The 18,554-nt window shown below is 39.1% G+C and overlaps 1 protein-coding gene across 1 annotated transcript in view; it reads left to right on the forward strand.

Annotated features, from left to right (window-relative positions):
• Window positions 1-18,554, forward strand: part of PLEKHG1 (pleckstrin homology and RhoGEF domain containing G1) — a 239,976-nt gene that overhangs the window by 62,997 nt on the left and 158,425 nt on the right. The window contains exon 2 of the mRNA XM_057738124.1: window positions 7,445-7,503. The gene's annotated coding sequence lies outside the window, so the exon portion shown is untranslated. The remainder of the gene's footprint in view (window positions 1-7,444; window positions 7,504-18,554) is intronic.

Consider the following 18,554-nt stretch of genomic DNA (forward strand, 5'->3'; position numbering starts at 1 on the left):
CCATAGTGGTTGTACCAACTTACATTCCCACCAGCAGTGCAGGAGAGTTCCCTTTTCTCCACACCCTCTCCAACATTTGTTGCTTCCAGATTTTGTGATGATGGCCATTCTGACTGGTGTGAGGTGATACCTCATTGTGGCTTTGACTTGCATTTCTCTGATGATGAGTGATGTTGAGCATCTTTTCATGTGTGTGTTGGCCATCTGTATGTCTTCTTTGGAGAAATGTCTACTTAGGTCTTCTGCCCATTTGTGGATTGGGTTATTTGCTTTTTTGGTATTGAGCTGCATGAGCTGCTTGTATATTTTGGAGGTTAATCCTTTGTCTGTTGTTTCATAGGCAACTATTTTTTCCCATTCTGAGGGTTGCCTTTTAGTCTTGTTTATGGTTTCTTTCACTGTGCAAAAGCTTTTAAGTTTCATGAGGTCCTATTTGTTTATTCTTGATTTTACTTCCATGATTCTAGAAGGTGGGTCAAAAAGGATCTTGCGTTGATGTATGTCATAGAGTGTTCTGCCTATGTTTTCCTCTAGGAGTTTTATAGTGTCTGGCCTTACATGTAGGTCTTTAATCCATTTGGAGTTTATTTTTGTGTGTGGTGTTAGGAAGTGTTCTAATGTCATTCTTTTACATGTAGCTGTCCAATTTTCCCAGCACCACTTATTGAAGAGGCTGTCTTTTTTCCATTGTATACTCGTGCCTCCTTTGTCAAAGATAAGGTGCCCATATGTGTTTGGGCTTACTTCTGAGTTCTCTATTCTATTCCATTGATCTTCCTTTCTATTTTTGTGCCAATACCATACTGTCTTGATCACTCTGGCCTTGTAGTATAGTTTGAAGTCAGAAAGCCTGATTCCACCAACTCCATTTTTCCTTCTCAAGATTGCTTTGGCTATTCGGGGTCTTTTGCATTTCCATACAAATCGTAAGATTTCTTGCTCTAGTTCTGTGAAAAATGCCATTGGTAATTTGACCGGGATTGCATTGAATCTGTAAATTGCTTTGGGTAGTACAGTCATTTTCATGTTCTTCCAATCCAGGAACATGGTATGTCCCTCCATCTGTTTGTGTCGTCTTTGATTTCTTTCATCAATGTCTTAAAGTTTTCTGCATACAGATCTTTTGCCTCCTTAGGCAGGTATTTTGTTCTTTTTGTTGCAATGGTGAATGGGAGAGTTTCCTTCATTTCTCTTTCTGCTCTTCCATTGTTCGTGTATAGGAATGCAAGAGATTTCTGTACATTAATTTTGTATCCTGCTACTTTACTAAACTCATCAATTAGTGCTAGCAGTTTTCTGGTAGAGTCTTTAGGGTTTTCTATATATAATATCATGTCATCTGCAAAGAGTGACAATTTTACTTCTTCCTTTCCAATTTGGATTCCTTTTATTTCTTTTTCTTCTCTGATTGCTGTGGCTAAAACTTCCAAAACTATGTTGAATAATAGTGGTGAGAGTGGACACCCTTGTCTTGTTCCTGTTCTTAGAGAGAATTCTTTCAGTTTTTCCCCATTTAGAATGATGTTGACTTTTGGTTTCTCATATATGGCTTTTATTATGTTGAGGTAATTTCCTTCTATGCCCATTTTCTGGAGAGCTTTTATCATAAAGGGATGTTGAACTTTGTCAAAAGCTTTTTCTGCATCTATTGAGATGATCATATGGCATTTATCCTTTAGTTTGTTGATATGATGTATCACGTTGATTGATTTGCGTATATTGAAGAATCCTTGCATCCCAGGGATAAACCCCACTTGATCCTGGTGTATGATTTTTTTAATGTGCTGTTGGATTCTGTCAGCTAGTATTTTGTTGAGGATTTTTGCATCTATATTCATCAGGGATATTGGTCTGTAGTTTTCTTTTTTTGTGACATCTTTGCTTGGGTTTGGTATCAGAGTGATGGTGGCCTTGTAGAATGAGTTTGGGAGTGTTCCGCCTTCTGCAATATTTTGGAAGAGTTTGAGAAGAATAGGTGTTAGCTCTTCTCTAAATGTTTGATAGAATTCGCCTGTGAATCCATCTGGTCCTGGGCTTTTGTTTGTTGGGAGATTTTTAATCACTGCCTCAATTTCCGTACTTGTGATTGGTCTGTTCATAGTTTCTATTTCTTCTTTGTTCAGTCTTGGAAGATTGTATTTTTCTAAGAATTTATCCATTTCTTCCAGGTTATCCAACTTATTGGCATATAGTTGCTTGTAGTAGTCTCTCATGATCTTTTGTATTTCTGAGGTGTCCATTGTGACTTCTCCTTTTTCATTTCTAATTCTGTTGATTTGCATCTTCTCCCTTTTTTTCTTGATGAGTCTGGCTAATGGTTTATCAATTTTGTTAATCTTCTCAAAGAACCAGCTTTTAGTTTTATTAATTTTTGCTATTGCTTCCTTCTTTTTCATTTATTTCTGCTCTGATCTTTATGATTTCTTTCCTTCTGCTCACTTTAGGGTTTCTTTGTTCTTCTTTCTCTAGTTGTTTTAGGTGTAAGGTGAGGTTGTTTATTCGATAATTTTCTTGTTTCTTAAGGTAGGACTGTATTGCTATAAACTTCCCTCTTAGAACTGCTTTTGCTGCGTCCCATAGGTTTTGGGTTGTTGTGTTTTCATTGTCATTTGTTTCTAGATATTTTTTGATTTCATTAGTGATTTCTTGGTTGTTTAATAGTGAATTGTTTAGCCTCCATGTGTTTGTATTTTTTGCAGTTTTTTTCCTGTAATTGATATCTAGTCTCATGGTGTTGTGGTCTGAGAAGATGCTTGATATGATTTCAATTTTGTTGAATTTGCTGAGGTTTGATTTGTGACCCAGGATGTGATCTATCCTGGAAAATGTTCCGTGTGCACTTGAGAAGAAAGTGTATTCTGTAGTTTTTGGATGGAATGTCCTATAAATATCAATTAAGTCGAGATGGTCTAATGTGTCATTTAAAGCTTGTGTGTCTTTATTTATTTTCTGTTTGGATGATCTGTCCATTGATGTAAGTGGGGTGTTCAAGTCTCCCACTATTATTGTGTTACTGTCGATGTCCCCTTTTATGGCTGTTAGCATTTGCCTTATGTATTGAGGTGCTCCTATGTTGGAGGCATAGATATTTACCATTGTGATATGTTCTTCTTGAAGGGATCCCTTGATCATTATGTGGTATCCTTCCTTGTCTCTTTTAATAGTCTTTAAAGTCTAATTTGTCTGATATGAGTATTGCTACTCCAGCTTTCTTTTGACTTCCATTTGCCTGGAATATCTTTTTCCATCCCTTTACTTTCAGTCTATATGTATCCCTTGGTCTGAAGTGGGTTTCTTGTAGGCAGCATAGAGAAGGGTCTTGTTTTTGTATCCATTCAGCCAGTCTATGTCTTTTGGTTGGAGCACTGAATCCATTTACATTTAAAGTGATTATTGACATGTGTGTTCCAATTACCATTTTCTTAATTGTTTTGGGTTTGTATTTGTAGGTTTTTTCCTTTTCTTGTGTTTCCTACTTAGAAAAGTTCCTTTAGCACTTGTTGTAAGGCTGGTTTGATGGTGCTGAATTCTCTTAACTTTTGCTTGTCTGTAAAGCTTTTAATTTCTCCATCAAATCTGAATGAGATTCTTGCTGGGTAGAGTATTCTTGGCTGTAGGTTTCTCTCTTTCAGGACTTTCAGTATATCCTGCCATTCCCTTCTGGCCTGCAGAGTTTCTGTAGAAAGGTCAGCTGTTATCCTTATGGGTTTTCCCTTATATGTTATTTGTTGCTTTTCTCTTGCTGCTTTTAATATTTTTTCTTTGTGTTTAATTGTCGTTAGTTTGATTAATATGTGTCTTGGTGTATTTCTCCTTGGGTTTATTCTGTATGGGACTCTCTGTGCTTCTTGGACTTGGTTAATTATTTCTTTTCCCATGTTGGGGAAGTTTTCCACTATAAGCTCTTCAAATATTTTCTCAGACCCTTTCTTTTTTTCCTTCTTCTTCTGGGATGCCTATAATTCGAATGTTGGTACATTTAATGTTATCACTGAGGTCTCTGAGACTGTCTTTTATTCTTTTTTCTTTTTCCTTCTCTGTGGCGTTTATTTCCCCCATTCTATCTTCCAACTCACTTATTCGTTCTTCTGCCTCCATCATTCTGCTGGTTATAGCATCTAGAGTATTTTTAATTTCAGTTATTTTGTTATCCATTGCTGTTTGTTTTTCTGAGTTCTTATGAACTGTTTCTTGTACTTTCTCTATTTTGTTATCGAGATTTTGTATCATTTTTACTATCATTACTCTGAATTCTTTTTCAGGCATTTTTCCTATTTCCTCCTCATTTATCTGGTCTTGTGGGGTTTTTTTCCTGCTCCTTTGCCTGCATGGTGTTTCTTTGTTTCCTCATGCTTGTCCAAACTTTTGGGGTTGCTTGTCCTGGCGATAGAGGTGTTTATAGAAGACTGTCCAAGCCTCAGACTAATGTCCAAGTGTTGGGTTAAACAGATACTAAGTCTAGGAAACACATACATGTATAAGACACACAATTACTGAATCCATTAGGACATAAGGCTCTGGAAAGACCTGACAGAACCCCAGTATGCTATCAGATATTCAGAGAGAAACCCAACAGAAGTTGACAACTGAAACAGAACAAATCAGAGACAAAAGCAAAAGTTAACAAACAAATAACACCTTACACATACAAACACTAATCCAGGGAGATTTTGTAAGCTAGAATCAAATATAGAAAAGAGCTAGAGTACCACCAGACAGAATGGAGATTCTCAGAATGAAATTAGACAATTGTACTAAGAACTAAGATAAAGACAAAAACCTAATATTAAATACCAAGGTGGTGCGTCATCTGGAGAATAAAGCAAGGAGTCTCAGCAGATCGATAGTGTTGCTTATAAGTATGTTAAGATAAAATAAACTAAAAATAGCTGGAAGAAAGGGGAACAGAAGAGCGTAGTGTGATTGGAAATATGCAAATAAAAAGAAAGGAATAGAAATGTATAAAAGATAGGCATGAAAGGAAAGTATGAGAGATATATTGTCTGTACTACCAAAAACTTAGCTAGATATAGAAGTATATAAAAAGGCAAAAAAATAAAAATAGAATTAAAAAAATCATTAAAAAATTATGTTATAAAACTTGTAGATCCCTTAGGACTAAGATCGTAATTAATAAAGGGAAAAAAAAAGAAAAGAAAAAAAAGAGAAAAAAAAAATATCCAGAACTGATCCCAGAATGGACCAGTTCAATAGGATTGATACTAATATTTCTGTTTCCTTAGAGTCTCAGCTGTAAGTGTCCTTCTGCTCGCCTTGGGTTTTTTTGCATTATTCTGTGACCAGCAGAGCTTCCTTTATTGTTCGTCTGAGGGTCGGTGTGTGGGGAGGGAGAGGGTACAATAGTGGCTCCTTTCCCTGGGAGTGAGTGAGCAGTGGCGCACTGTTGTTTCAGTCGGGCTTGGAGGTGCCTGTTGCAGCGGGACGCCGGTGGCTCAGGTGTAAACAGAAAGTCTCAGAGTTGGGCCTCTCTCGGGTTTTTTTTCCCTTCTCGGCAGCCTCCCTGCTGCTGGCATTCCAAGGGGTTTTAATCCAGCCCCGCCCGAGTGCCTGAGGGTGCTTGTTATCCCTGAGCACCTTAGGTGGCCCACAGGGCGTCTCTCCACTGCCTGTTGCAGAGGCTCCGAAAGAGAGAGAGAGAGGCTATGCGCGCTGCTCCTCCCCCCCCCCCCCCCCCCCCGCCCGTGAGCCTGCAGCTTCCAGCCCCAATCATGGCCAGGCAGCTCTCAGGGGCAGGCACTCCTCCCCGCGGACCTCTTCCCTCCTGTCCTCTCGGTCCGTCACCTTACTGGCAACAATGTTTCTCACCTTGAACCAGCTCTCCAGTTCCCACGCTCCCGCTCCCGGACCCTCTGTTCCACTATGATTCGATGTCTCAGTCCGGAAACGCTGAGCTGCGGTGCGGACCCTCAGTGTGTTTCTCACTCCCTCCCGTCTGCCACGGCTCCGCCGCTTCACCCTCTTTGAGCCGTCGTAGATGCCTCCCTACCGGTTATGTCGGGCTCCTTGCAGTCCTTTCTGGTGTCCGAGGTCGTCTGCTAGTGTTCAGTTGGTTCTCTGTGGGATTTATTGCGTCTTTTGGTGCATTCCCAATGCATCTGTGGAGAGGGATGCATTCCACATCCCTCTACTTCGCCGTCATCTTTTTCCCATTCATGTTGGATTTTAAGACTAGATTTCCCTGAAATCTGTCTATGAGGCGTTTCATTCTATAATGAACCAATGACTGTTTTTTAAATATTGAAATCACAAATTCCCACTTTTATTTTTTTTCTGCCTTTCCTATATTACATTTATTGCTGTTTTTGAACTTTAGTTTAAATATGCAGTTTATTTCTTTGTTCTCTCCAATTTAGGGGAAAAAAAAAAGTTACCAGTGTCACAAGTAAAACTGCATTTCTTACTCCCCATACAAAATGAAATTAACTCACTTTTACCATCTATCCCCACTTTTTCATAATGTGATCCAGGATTTCACACTTAGATGAGCTTAACTATTATAGCAATGTTTTTATTAGACATTTTTTCCAAAAAGTTGAATTTGCACTCTATTTGGACTGTTTTTAGAATAATTAGCATACTTTATTCCCTATTTACTGCTTTTAATGCTTACCACCAGTGGTACTACATGACTACTTTTTCACTGTTTTTATTTGGATTCATCCCTCAGTCAACTGGAAATATTTTCAAATAACTTTTGTTCATGAAGATACCTATCTGATACATTTCTAGGCAAATTTGTTTTTCCTATACAATGTCTGTGGTTCTTTCTTTTCAAAAATAATGACCAAAAAAAAAGCAACCCCAAATTTTACCACATCTAAGCATCACCCCCATTAACTTCTACTTTCCCAACTCAAGTACTTTGCAAAGGTGGAAACTGAGAGGAATTATTGGATACAGCCATGGAGAGGAACTCAGGGATAGAGTGGCCATGGCCTTAGAAGGAGGTTCCCATCCCGTGGAGGACTTGCACTTCAGAGATAAGGATACTTGGGCTGAGACTGAGTGAAATCATCCATTCTTCTTCTGCTCCTTGGAGTTTCATCTCTCTTCTTAGTGGAGGAAATGCTTCTTGGCTCCTGGCAAGTCATTGAACTTAATTTTTAGTGCTATTGAAAGTTCAAGTCTTTTTTAGATTTTCTGAGTATTTCAAGGGGAAGGGAAAACCAAGGATTGGACATGAGTACTACACCACACCCTGTAAGGTTTTTTTTAATTAAAGTGTTACGGTTATTGCTATAGGTCCACCATAGACCAGTAGCATAGATGTGACATTTTCCTAGGAAAATTATGGTCTTTTTGCATCCAGTATTCCTTTTGCCACTTAAAATTGGCCCAGATATCTATCCATGTTCCACTGAAATTATTCCGGAAAAGTGACATTTAAGTAAAAAGCAATTTATATTTTGTGTTTCTGCTACAGGTGGAGACGGATGTTAGCAGTTGATGGGTGAAGACACTGGAAAGGCTTCAACCATAAAAGTGAGCTGTTTTCATTTTTTTACCACTTGAGTATGAAACATGCTAAAAGATTAATAAGTTCATAATTTAGGTTTGTTAGGTATTTTTGTATAAGTGCCCTCTGTGAGCAAAATTTTTCTTGTTTTTTTTTTAACTATTTTGTAAAACAGAATAACAAATATTATAACCAAAGGGTGAAATACAAAAGAAAATTCATATTTCAAAGTGCATACATGAAGAATAAAAATGGAGTCAGGAAAAGTAAACCGTAGTGTGACCCAAATTGGAATCATTTCTTCCTGTTGGCCCTCTACTGTTAATGAGTCAGTCTTTTAGGTCATATTTTAAATGCTTTTCACTGGCCAGAAAAGTTCTTCCTGTTCTTTTAAAGTTCCTCTTTTTTCTTTAAGATTTAAAATCTCAGTCCAATTTTGTGGTGGTAGTACTTGAAGAACCACAATGAATGATAAAAGGGAAAGGAAGGAAGGAGATATACCCTTTTGTAAGGTCTAGGCAATTATTTTATTCTGTTTCTCCTTTCCCAAGTCCTTAATTTATCATACTCTGACCACATTATAAGCTATTTGTCAAGACTTGAAATGTTGAGCTGACGTTACTCAATCCCATATCGAATGCTTACTAGCATGGAAGGAATATGTGAAGAAACTCAGTCCTGGGAAGCATAACATTATCATTTTACTCATTTATACTTTCAGTTTTACACCAGGTCTTTTTTTTAACCAAACAGTAAAATAAGAGTAGAAGTAAAGCATAAGTGCGACAAGGGGTTAGAGTTTGCCTTTAACTAGCAAAATCATGAATGTTTGATACACTGCATTATTCTTCTTGAGGTACTCAAAGTTATTACAAAGACAAATGGTATTTTAATGGACTAAAGATGTCTTTGCTTGTGTTGGAGTTCAGAGTTCATCGGTATTTTGTTAACTGGTAAAATAATGGTTTTCTTACCTCAGATCCTCATTACTGGCAAGAAAGTCCTAGAAGTTCTTTTGTCTAATGTATGACTAGAACACTAAGTGGCTTAAAAATCAAGAGACTGAGATCCAGAGCTGACTTACCCACTACACACAGTGCCTGGGGTCTATGATACTTTTGGTGGCCCACAAAAATGTTTTAATTTTAATTCTTTCCCCAAAAATGAACAGGATAATAGTGCATATATAATAACGAACCCAACCTGGATTATATATTTTTTTTACCAATGCAGTCATGAAATACAATTTTTAATATTCTTTTTTATGGCGGAAGGGGCCAAAGTGCCCCAGAGCTCAAGAAAGTCATCACATGCCCCTACCTGGGTCACAGTCAGGCACACTGTATATATGTGACCGATTCAGTCATATGAACATTTTTTTCTTTTTTTGAAGAGGAATAATCATTTCTTTTTCAGAAATGAGTTCATAGGCTTGTCTGCTCATCAGAGAGATACACACACGGTTCTGTCTCCAAAGAAAGAAATGACATCTTGTTAGGTTAGATAGCTGTGGTTATTCATAATGTTTTCCTAGAGTAAAATAAATATTTCCTCCTCTGAGAGACCCATTGATGTTCTGTTTGCTTTGTCATATGATATGGAAAATAAAGGAAGGGAAAGAGGGACTAGCCCAGGATTCTTTGGTCCCGTTTTGGACAAGCATTTTTGCCTGAGGAGTGTGTGTTCCATGAGAACAGTGGTGACCCCCTCCCCCCGCTGCTTTGGGCATCTAGCATTTTAGCTCTTAGATCTTCCGTAGTTGCTGATCTGTGTGGCTGAGTACATCACATTTTCAATTACCATGACTGATCTGGTTTCGTTTGTTTCTGAAGCCATGATCTAGTGTTGGAGAAAGTATCTTTGTCGGTCTTCAACTTCAGTGACCACGTGAGACTATCTTCTAAAAGTCACTTGTTGATTTAAAGCTAAGTGTGTTGAATGTCTGATGAACTTTTCCAAAATTGGTACCCATCCAAACATAAATTCCCTCAGAGCCCAGTCTCTGCATGCTCTGCTGGTTGCTATCTACCCTAGAGAAAGCCAGACATAAGGGAAGCTCAAATGTTTGCTGAAGGAATGAATGAGCTAATTTCCTTCTTTAGAGAAGTCATGGTCCCCCCACCCGAGAACTAGGGCTCCAGGCCTCTGGTTTGAGGTAATAGCAGTGGAGATTGGATACCGGAAGGGCCACATCCCCAGTGCCTGGATGGGGTGGGTGACCCTACAGTGGCCAGCCTCCACCTCAAGACTCAGTTTACCCTTTCACAAAAATGGTTGGGTTAGAAGGAGCTTTTTTAGTTTTCTAGAACTTTATTTATTTATTTATTTTTGGCTGTGCCACGCAGCTGACCGGATCTTAGTGCCCTGACCAGGGATCAAACCCAGGACCCCTGTAGCAGAAGCAAGGTGTCCCAGCCACTGGACAGCCAGGAAATTCCCTTCTGGAGCTTCTTAAGACAACAACAGAAAAGACATTCTGATGACCTCCTCCAACGTCGTTCCCCTCTAGACTTCCCTCACCCCATGCCGGTCTCAGGCTGGTTCAGGCCCCCCCATGCTCCCTCTTCCTAGACCTCCAAAAGGAAGAAGTACCCCTGTATTTCTAAAACAATTATTTTAAACGTAAATAGATATAATTAAATTGTTAACCCCCCTCAAAAAGTCATGTTATACCTCTGGAGTGTTCTGAAATTGTTTGGGGTATGTAAGTGAACTGCAAAACCTCTAGTTCCCAGACTAGCAAATATCTGGGCATGTACACAAAAATGTATATGGCACATCAGTATAAAACAATAATCTATCAGTCTGTTACCCACAAACTACAGATAAGACCTGTTCTCTTCAGAGAAGCAGGCCAGTAGATGCCATTGGGTACCAACTGATCAAATTAAGCTAGGAAAGCACAAGAATGCTAGAGAGAAGTGCTGCTCTTTCCAGCTATTGAAGACTTAGTCTGGAGGTGTAAACAGGAGTCCACCAACCTGAATTAGTAGTATTTGGTTAGGTGGTCCCGATTTACAGAAATCTTTGAAAAATCACGGGTGTATAGACCTATTTTGCACCGGTTTTTGACCCCAAGGGAACTAGAATGCATTATTTTTCTCTCGGTATGATGTGTGTATGTGTGTGTTATTCAGTTTCAAGACTGTATGTTTGATGCAAACTATTTACATATAGAATGGATAAACAACAAGTTCCTACTGCTGAGCACAGGGAACTATATTCAGTATCCTGAGATAAACCATAATGGAAAAGAATATGAAAAAGCACGTATATATATGTATAACTGAATCACTTTGCTGTACAGCAGAAATTAACACAACATTGTAAAATAAAATTTTTTTAAAAAGACTACATCTTTGAAATACCACTAAAACAATGTGTGTACCCATACCCATATAAACGTATTTTATTCCTGGATAAACTTGCCTGTACATTTTAGTATTGGTGCCTTCTTGTCGAGGGTTTCACCTGCCCCAGTTCTTTGATGAAAGTGTGTCAGGGTGGAGTTTAGAAGCGCATAGCATAGAGCTGCCCAGGCAGCTGAGAAATGCCAATTAAATGTTCCAAGGCACTTAGCAGGCACTGGGATACTCGGGGCATCCTGACCTTTACAGTCCTTGCTGGCATTTTCTGAACCTTACTATGTGGCCGTGCTCCTCTCTGGAGGGTGTGAACATCACTCTAGCTTCTTCTATCCCTAGCTGAGGATGCTCACAGCTCTTTCATGAGCAGTTGCAGGAAGCCCGTGTGCTCTGTGATGGCTCAAAAGTCTTGAAGCTGAAGGCTTTGTGGGGTTGCAGTATTGTGGCTGTTACCCCTAAGACTTACAAACAACGCAGCAAAGGATGCTCAGGGAGGAATCGACACTGCACAGCCCTTTTCATAGCCTGTAAGTGACCTTGCCAATGTGTTCTAGGTCCCTGCAAGTGTTTTACTTAGGGCTGATAGATTTGTTGGAAGGCAGCTAATAGAAGAGTTATCAGTGGCTGCAACATAAATGATGGACATTGTGAATAAATCACTCATTATATTGAGCTAGACATTGCTAATAATATACCCATCTGGCGCAATTCTTGGCACTGAGCTAGAGGACAGGGACTTAATGCAGTGGGATCTTTAAAAAGTTATTGAGATGCTTTCCTTCAGTCTCTTCCATTGCAAATCCCTTGATTATCTCTTAACATGGAGGTGTCATGAAAATAATTTTTAAAGTATAATCAAATATTAAAAGTGTTATAATAACTAAATATAGTGCTACAAAAATATAGCACTACAAAAATATAGTTATGCATTCAGAAAGATGTACAGATTTGACTCTCTGGCAGATGGGCACCTCTCCTTTTTTAAAAAATATCTGCTTTTAAAGAGTTCCAGAGATGGGTTGCAAAACAGTGTGAGTGTACTTAACACTACTGAACTGTATGCTTAAAAATGGTTAAGATGGTAAATTTCATATGTATTATACCACAATTAAAATTTTAATATCTTCTAGAAGTTTTCACACTTTAAGCTAGTATAGACATTAGACACCCTTTTAGGGGGAGGGGAGTGAAAGAGGAAGACTTCGTCATTGTAGATCCTTCAATATAGCTGGGAAAGGTATGAGGGGAAGGTCCCATCCATTTTCGAGAGAAAAAGGACATAAATTACAAAAAAAAAAAAAGAAGAAGTACTTGTTTTCTCATGAAGGGATGACCTTTAGGATAAGGAACTATTTCCCATTCCTGCCATTGAGCATAAGAGGATTCTCAGGACAGTATGTTCTCAATTTTGTGGAATTATGGTAATAGATTTCTGTCAAAAACAAGGACAGGGAAGTGGGCTTCATGGTCAAATAAGTTTGGGATTTAAGCAAGGTTAATGATTCCTTTTTCTGCAGTCTCTTCTCTGCTGCCCTGAATGGTATGTCTTATCAAAGAGGCAAGGTTCCCAGACTTACTGAAACAGAATATCTCCTCCCTTCCCAAAGTCCCCTGCCTATTTGCTTTTTGACCTATAACTGTGTAGTTCTGTGGAAAGTAGCCAATTTAGGATCAAGTATGGAAAGAAGAAGTGACCAGCACAAACACAGAAATGGGTTCTAGGAAGAAATATAGATGAATGGAAGCCACAATTGTGACCTGTCTCTGTAGGAGGAGCCAAAGAGGACATTTGGAGAGCAAAGCTCTACACGGTGACTCCAAGAGCTCCATCTGGATAACCAGTCATGGAGCCAGCCCTCGAGTTTGCTAGTGAGGGAGTCTGTCCCCTTTTGCTCTCCCCTCAGACTGACCTGTATGTTCCACACATACAACCTGTGAGGCATCTTGAAGCATTTGGCTAAACCACTGGCTCAGGGATCAGCAGAGGATGACATTCAGTGTTCTGAAATTCTCATGTAGAAGAACGTTTCCTTAAACCTTTTGCTATTAAATTGCCTCCAACTCAAAAACATTTGATAGATTCTGATGGACTCTTTATTGAAAGAGATGTAGCATAAAATTATTTAGCATAGGTTGTTATTGATACATCATTAAGAGTGATCTGTTTCAGGATGACCGTTTTATAAATGAATGCCTACTTTGTGTAAAGCACTAAGTGTTGTGAGGAATGCAAAGGCAAGAAGACCAAGCTTCTGTCTTTGAAAGGATTATAAAGTGAGTCAGAGAAGGTAAAACATATCTAACAAGTAACGTTTCTATGAAGCAGTATGTGATGAAAGGTGATAATAGAAATTTAGAGTTCCAAAGGACTTAGAAAGGTGATCTGAAGAGCCATACTTCCCATATAAATTATTCACTTGGGGATGTCCCATGTCTTTGAAAGTAATACTTATTTTCTGTTGGGTAGAGTTATCAATTAAGTCAAAATCATTTAATTATTATTCAAATCATCTGTATCCTTACTTAACTTTTTCTCATTTGAGCTGTCATTTTCTGAGGGAGGTGTTTTGGAGCTTAATTGTGTGAATGGATTGCTAATTTTTTCTTTTAGTTCCATCAGTTTTTCCTTTGTCTGCATCAAAGCTGTACTTTAGATATACAGAGGTTAACAGGCTATTTGCTTGTTATGTAGCTAGGTGCAAGATAATTGTTGTGTTTTGGAAATCAGATAGAATATCCAATCCCCATGAAGTATGGGCTCGCAGAGGATTATTGAAGGTCTCATGTTTTTAACATCTGCCCCGATGATGAACCTGGGGTAGACCTGTCCAGGGCTTGCAAAGGGGCCATCTAATAGGCACGGGAAGGCCATCACATAAAATGTCAAAAGAACCAGATGCGTTCAGTGGTGCCAGCTCTGCTTTCGGCAGCTGTAGATAATGAATCCAGTGTCTGCAACAGTTAGTGGTAATATTTGAGAAACTTGTAGAAGCACTGGACTAGATTCACCAAGCTTAGGAAGTCAGTACAGCACAATTATCCACCATAGCTTTAGGTGATCAAGGCCTGTATTCATGTTGACTGAATAAAGCCAACATCCCCTCTGCCTCTGTCTTGGCCCCTTGCTTCGTCTCTTTCCAGATTCCAACTATCACTGTTTCAGCTGTAGTTTCCAAGGTACGCATACTTGTAGAAATCTGTGTTTTATTGCCTTACACCATCATGCCTTTTCTTGTGCCATAAGGAAAGCCTGTTCTGGAGGAAGATTACATTTGTGATAAAGACTTTTTAGAGTTAAGTCGGGTATTAAAGCAATCATTGTGTTTTAAATTGAAAGATGTGGAGTTGCAATTGATCTTAAGTCCTGTATTAAGTAGAGTATTTTCTTTTAATATTCTTTGTCTTAAAAAATGTGGAATTGGATATCTTAAAATGTTGTAACTTCATATATATTCCTTTGATTTCTAAAGCATAGTCATTCAAAGAAAAACAGAGTTTAGCAATTTCACAAGTCCTCATAAATGGAATATTATAGCAACCAGGTTCTTAAGCAAATGATCACCAAATCCTTTTTCTCTGGTTTCCCTTTTCTCTCTAAGCCCTCTGTCTCATTTCTAACTCTTTTTTGAGTGTTTGCAACTGGGGATCTCCCAGTCACCTCTAAGGCCACTTGTTCCTAAAACTACCTTTTAACTCCTACTTGAGGAAAATGAAGATTTTTTTGTGCAGTCTTATCATTTCAAGTGCACATTTGACCTCTCTCTCCCTTCCTCCCCCGCCCCCACCTCTACCCCTGATACCTAAATTGTCACCAGGTCTCACTAAATTTACCTCCCCATCTGTCTCAGCCCTTCTTTTCCACTTCCACAGCCTTCACAGAAGGGAAAAATGAACAGCTGGGTGTTTGCAACATGCTACACACTATATACTTTTTCTTATTTCATCCTTTTAGCTTTGTGCATTTATCATCATGAATTGGACTTCACAGGTTAGGAGACTGAAGTTCTTGGAAATTTAAGTCATTGTCCAAAGTCACACAACCAGTAGTTTTAGAAACAGGATGACTTGTAAATGCCCAAGTACAACTCCAAGTCCAAGTCCATCATCTTCTTTGCTGCCCTGGAGTGTGTGATACCGCCCACAGCTCAACCATGCCGCGTGTCTCCATGGTATCACACTGGAGCGGAAGAACCAGATTCTCTTTCTCTCTGGTTTCTCCAAATTCGTGAACCTCCATTTCATTCTGTCCACCAGCCTGGTCCACGCACAGGGCTGGGTTAATGATGTCATACGTCTAGTCTGAAATTCACAATGGTACATTGTTGCTTGCTCCATAAGCTCTGACTTATTTCTTTCTTTCCATCTTGAAGTCAGCTGTTCTAGAAAAGTGTATTTTCTGCCACCCAGAACTCTCTCTGCTCCTTGGAGTTGGTGTGAGGGAAAAACTGTGGGCTCTGGGGTCAGCTGGACCTGGGCATGCCATCACTGCTCAACGCCTTCCTGGGAAGCTACGGGCAAGTTTTTTTTTTTTGCCATCATCAGCTATAAAATCATGATGATAAACTCAGTTCAGTTTAACTGTGGGTCCAGAGAGTGCATGTACAATGCCAGCTGTAGTGAGAGGCTGGCAGGCTCTCAAATGGAGCTGGAAGGCAGTCTCAGTAATACTATTATCTAGACCTTATCTATCCTCTTAAACTCAGTTCAAATTCCTCCTTCTTTATTAATGACTCCAGCCTGATTTTATCTGCCTCCTCCTATATCAGCCTCAGAACAATTCATTTAGCAATTTTAATTATGTAGTGCCTCTTCACACTACTTTGTGGTCTTCAAAATCCTTCTTGAAATGCCTTCTTGAGTGTTCATTCCTGCTCTGATGGACTGAAGTGGTTCAAAGGCAGCACTAGGTCTTATGCATACGATCTATACAGTGGTGCCTGATATGTAACTAACTATTCACAAACTTTTTTGATTCAAAATTAAGAAGGTTCACACATTTTCATGTGAAATCAATAGCCTGCCATTCGTTTTAAGTACAGAGAATTCCCAGGTAAATTCCTCCAAGTAGCATGATTAGTCCAAATTTCTTTGCTCGTAGTGCTGAATGTGAAGAATATTGCAGAGTAAACTTTGAAACGCCAAGAAATCTTACTACCCAGTATTTCTAATAAAACTGTGCTTTAAACCCTGGGCAATCTTAAAACATAGCTGTATATACTTTCATGTTTTATTTTCTTGGAGTACCTCCAAGTTAGGAAATACTCTAATTTTCTTCATAACTGTTATTTTCTAGGCCTAATTTTTTTTCTTGGGCAGATTTTCATTTTTCCTTTTTGCCTCTTCAGTCCAGATAACTTTTTCTCCCCTCCTCTCCTGGCCAGGTTTTCCACTGGGAGAGTCTGGTGGGAAGGATGTTGGTGTAAAAATAAACCTGAGGAAGAATCAGAGAAGATCTCTCTCTCTCTCTTTTTTTTTTAAGCTCTTTATTGGAATATAATTGTTTTACACTCTTGTACCAGCTTTTGAGGGAGAAGATCTCTTTTAGAGATAAAAATGTGGTGGCACTTTTAAACTGCAGGAATCGTTTTGTTAATTACAGGTCTTTTAGTTTTATCTAATCACCCCATATTCAGAGCCAGTTTTTAAAACTCCATGCTTTATCATTTCTAACTGGAGGTTTGGGGATCCTCTCTTTCAACAATATAAGTATTGGTGAAATTATCATTTAAAACATGTTATAGGCAAGTTTCACCTGCCGAAGTACGTGTTCCATCCTAAAGTCACATTTAAATGCATTTGCAAAATCTATTTTAAACAAAAGTTATATTACTAATTTTGGCAGTATTTGCCTATATGGAAAAGTTATTTGTTAAAATATTTACTTAAGAAAAAAGAAGTCTCCTTGGTCTGCAGGCTTAAAGTTGTAAAACTGAACTGCGTGAGATCTTTTGGAAGAACCCTTCCCAGGGGAATGGTCTTCTTCCTTCTTGCGGTCAAGGAGATGGGGTGAAGGTTGGAAACCACATCCCACATTGGAATGCCCAGCTCAGTGACCTCATCTCCCTTGTCCATCTGGGAGGCAATTCTAGATAAAGCCCCAAAAGATGTAGACTCGGCACACACCACCGGTAGGATCTAGCAAGATCTCTCTCTTAGCAAAATGAACTTTCCAAAGAAAATTTTCAAAAATTCAAAAATTTTCAAGACTATTTGAACAGTCAAGACTAGGATTCTGTAGGGAAGGACTGGTAAGGATTCAGTCAGTAAAATCATGTGTATGCACAGCATATGTTACACGTGGGCAATCTTCAGTTTAAGCCAGGGTTGTTTTCCAAAAGTTCATTTGAAAAATATTTTGGAGTGTATTTTTTCCTCATTAGACATAAAGCTATGCATGGGAAGTCCTCTGGCAAACAGAGCCTGTTTAACCCATGTTGTACATGGAAAGCAGTTCAGGCCATTTGGGTGGCCAGTTGCCCGTACTAATACTCTTCCCCACTATTCACATAAACAATTGCAATTCCAATATTTGTAAAACTTCTCACAACTAGAAAATGTGGCATAAACATTTTTATGAAGCCATGTTTCTTGATGTTGGGGTTTAGAGAGACACGTATTGGCTATAAAACTATAGTTACAAAAACCTGAGTAATCATGTATAAGAATAATTCAAGAGAGCTTCATCAACATATCAAAGCAATAATAGAAGCACATTACAGTTATATAGCACTTTCAAGTTTGATATATTTATAATTAATGCCAGTTTGAATTTTGAAACTCTGAGACGCAGGCATTCTTATTTACTTTGTGCAAGAGCTTAGGGGGGAATACTTTGAAATGAACCGTAAGATGAGGCCTGGTATCCTGAGGGGAGAATCAGGAGACTGTAAGAGTGATGCCCTGTGTGGGCCTCTTAGGGAGAGGAGGGAGGAGTAAGTAATGCAGAAGAGTGAGCCAGGGACTTCCCTGGCGGTCAGTGGTTAAGGCTCTGCGCTGCGCTTCCACTGCAGGGGACGCAGGTTCGATCCCTGGTCGGGGAACTAATGTCCTGCATGCCACACAGTGTGGCCAAAAAAAAAAAAAAAAAAAGGAAGAGTGGGCTGTAGAAAGGAGGAAGATACATATCATATAGCCATCCTCCCTTGTACATCCCGAAGTGAGAATTGCCTGGCTATGGTGATACTAGGTTGAAGGAGAGAAGAAGGGGGAAGGGAAGGAAATCTTTGCCTTTCAAGTCACCATCTTCTCAATCAGTGTTACCTCCTGGTCTCTGAGACATAGTCTTCCATAAAAGCACTGATAACCTATGGTTTGATCCCACATTTGAGAATCATTATGGATTAAAAAGTTTTTACAGGGCTTCCTAGGTGGCGCAGTGGTTAAGAATCTGCCTGCCAATGCAGAAGACATGGGTTCGATCCCTGCTCCAGGAAGATCCCACATGCCACGGAGCAACTAAGCCCGTGTGCCCAAAAAAAAAAAAAAAAAAAGTTTTTACAGGCAGAGTGGAAACCCTATATACCATGAGAACCTGGAACACATTTTCCTGTAGAAATAAACAACCATTTACCAGGAGTCTTTTGGAATATGTTCCATTTTTAAATTGGTTCTGCCTGTATATGTACAGTTGAGTGAGCCTGAGAAGCGAATAGTTAAATGCTGGATTCTCGTGGAGGATGTAGGGCTTTTTGCCTTTGGAACTCAATGAACTG

Source organism: Hippopotamus amphibius, chromosome 6, assembly GCF_030028045.1.
Source record: "Hippopotamus amphibius kiboko isolate mHipAmp2 chromosome 6, mHipAmp2.hap2, whole genome shotgun sequence".
Lineage (NCBI taxonomy): Eukaryota > Metazoa > Chordata > Mammalia > Artiodactyla > Hippopotamidae > Hippopotamus > Hippopotamus amphibius.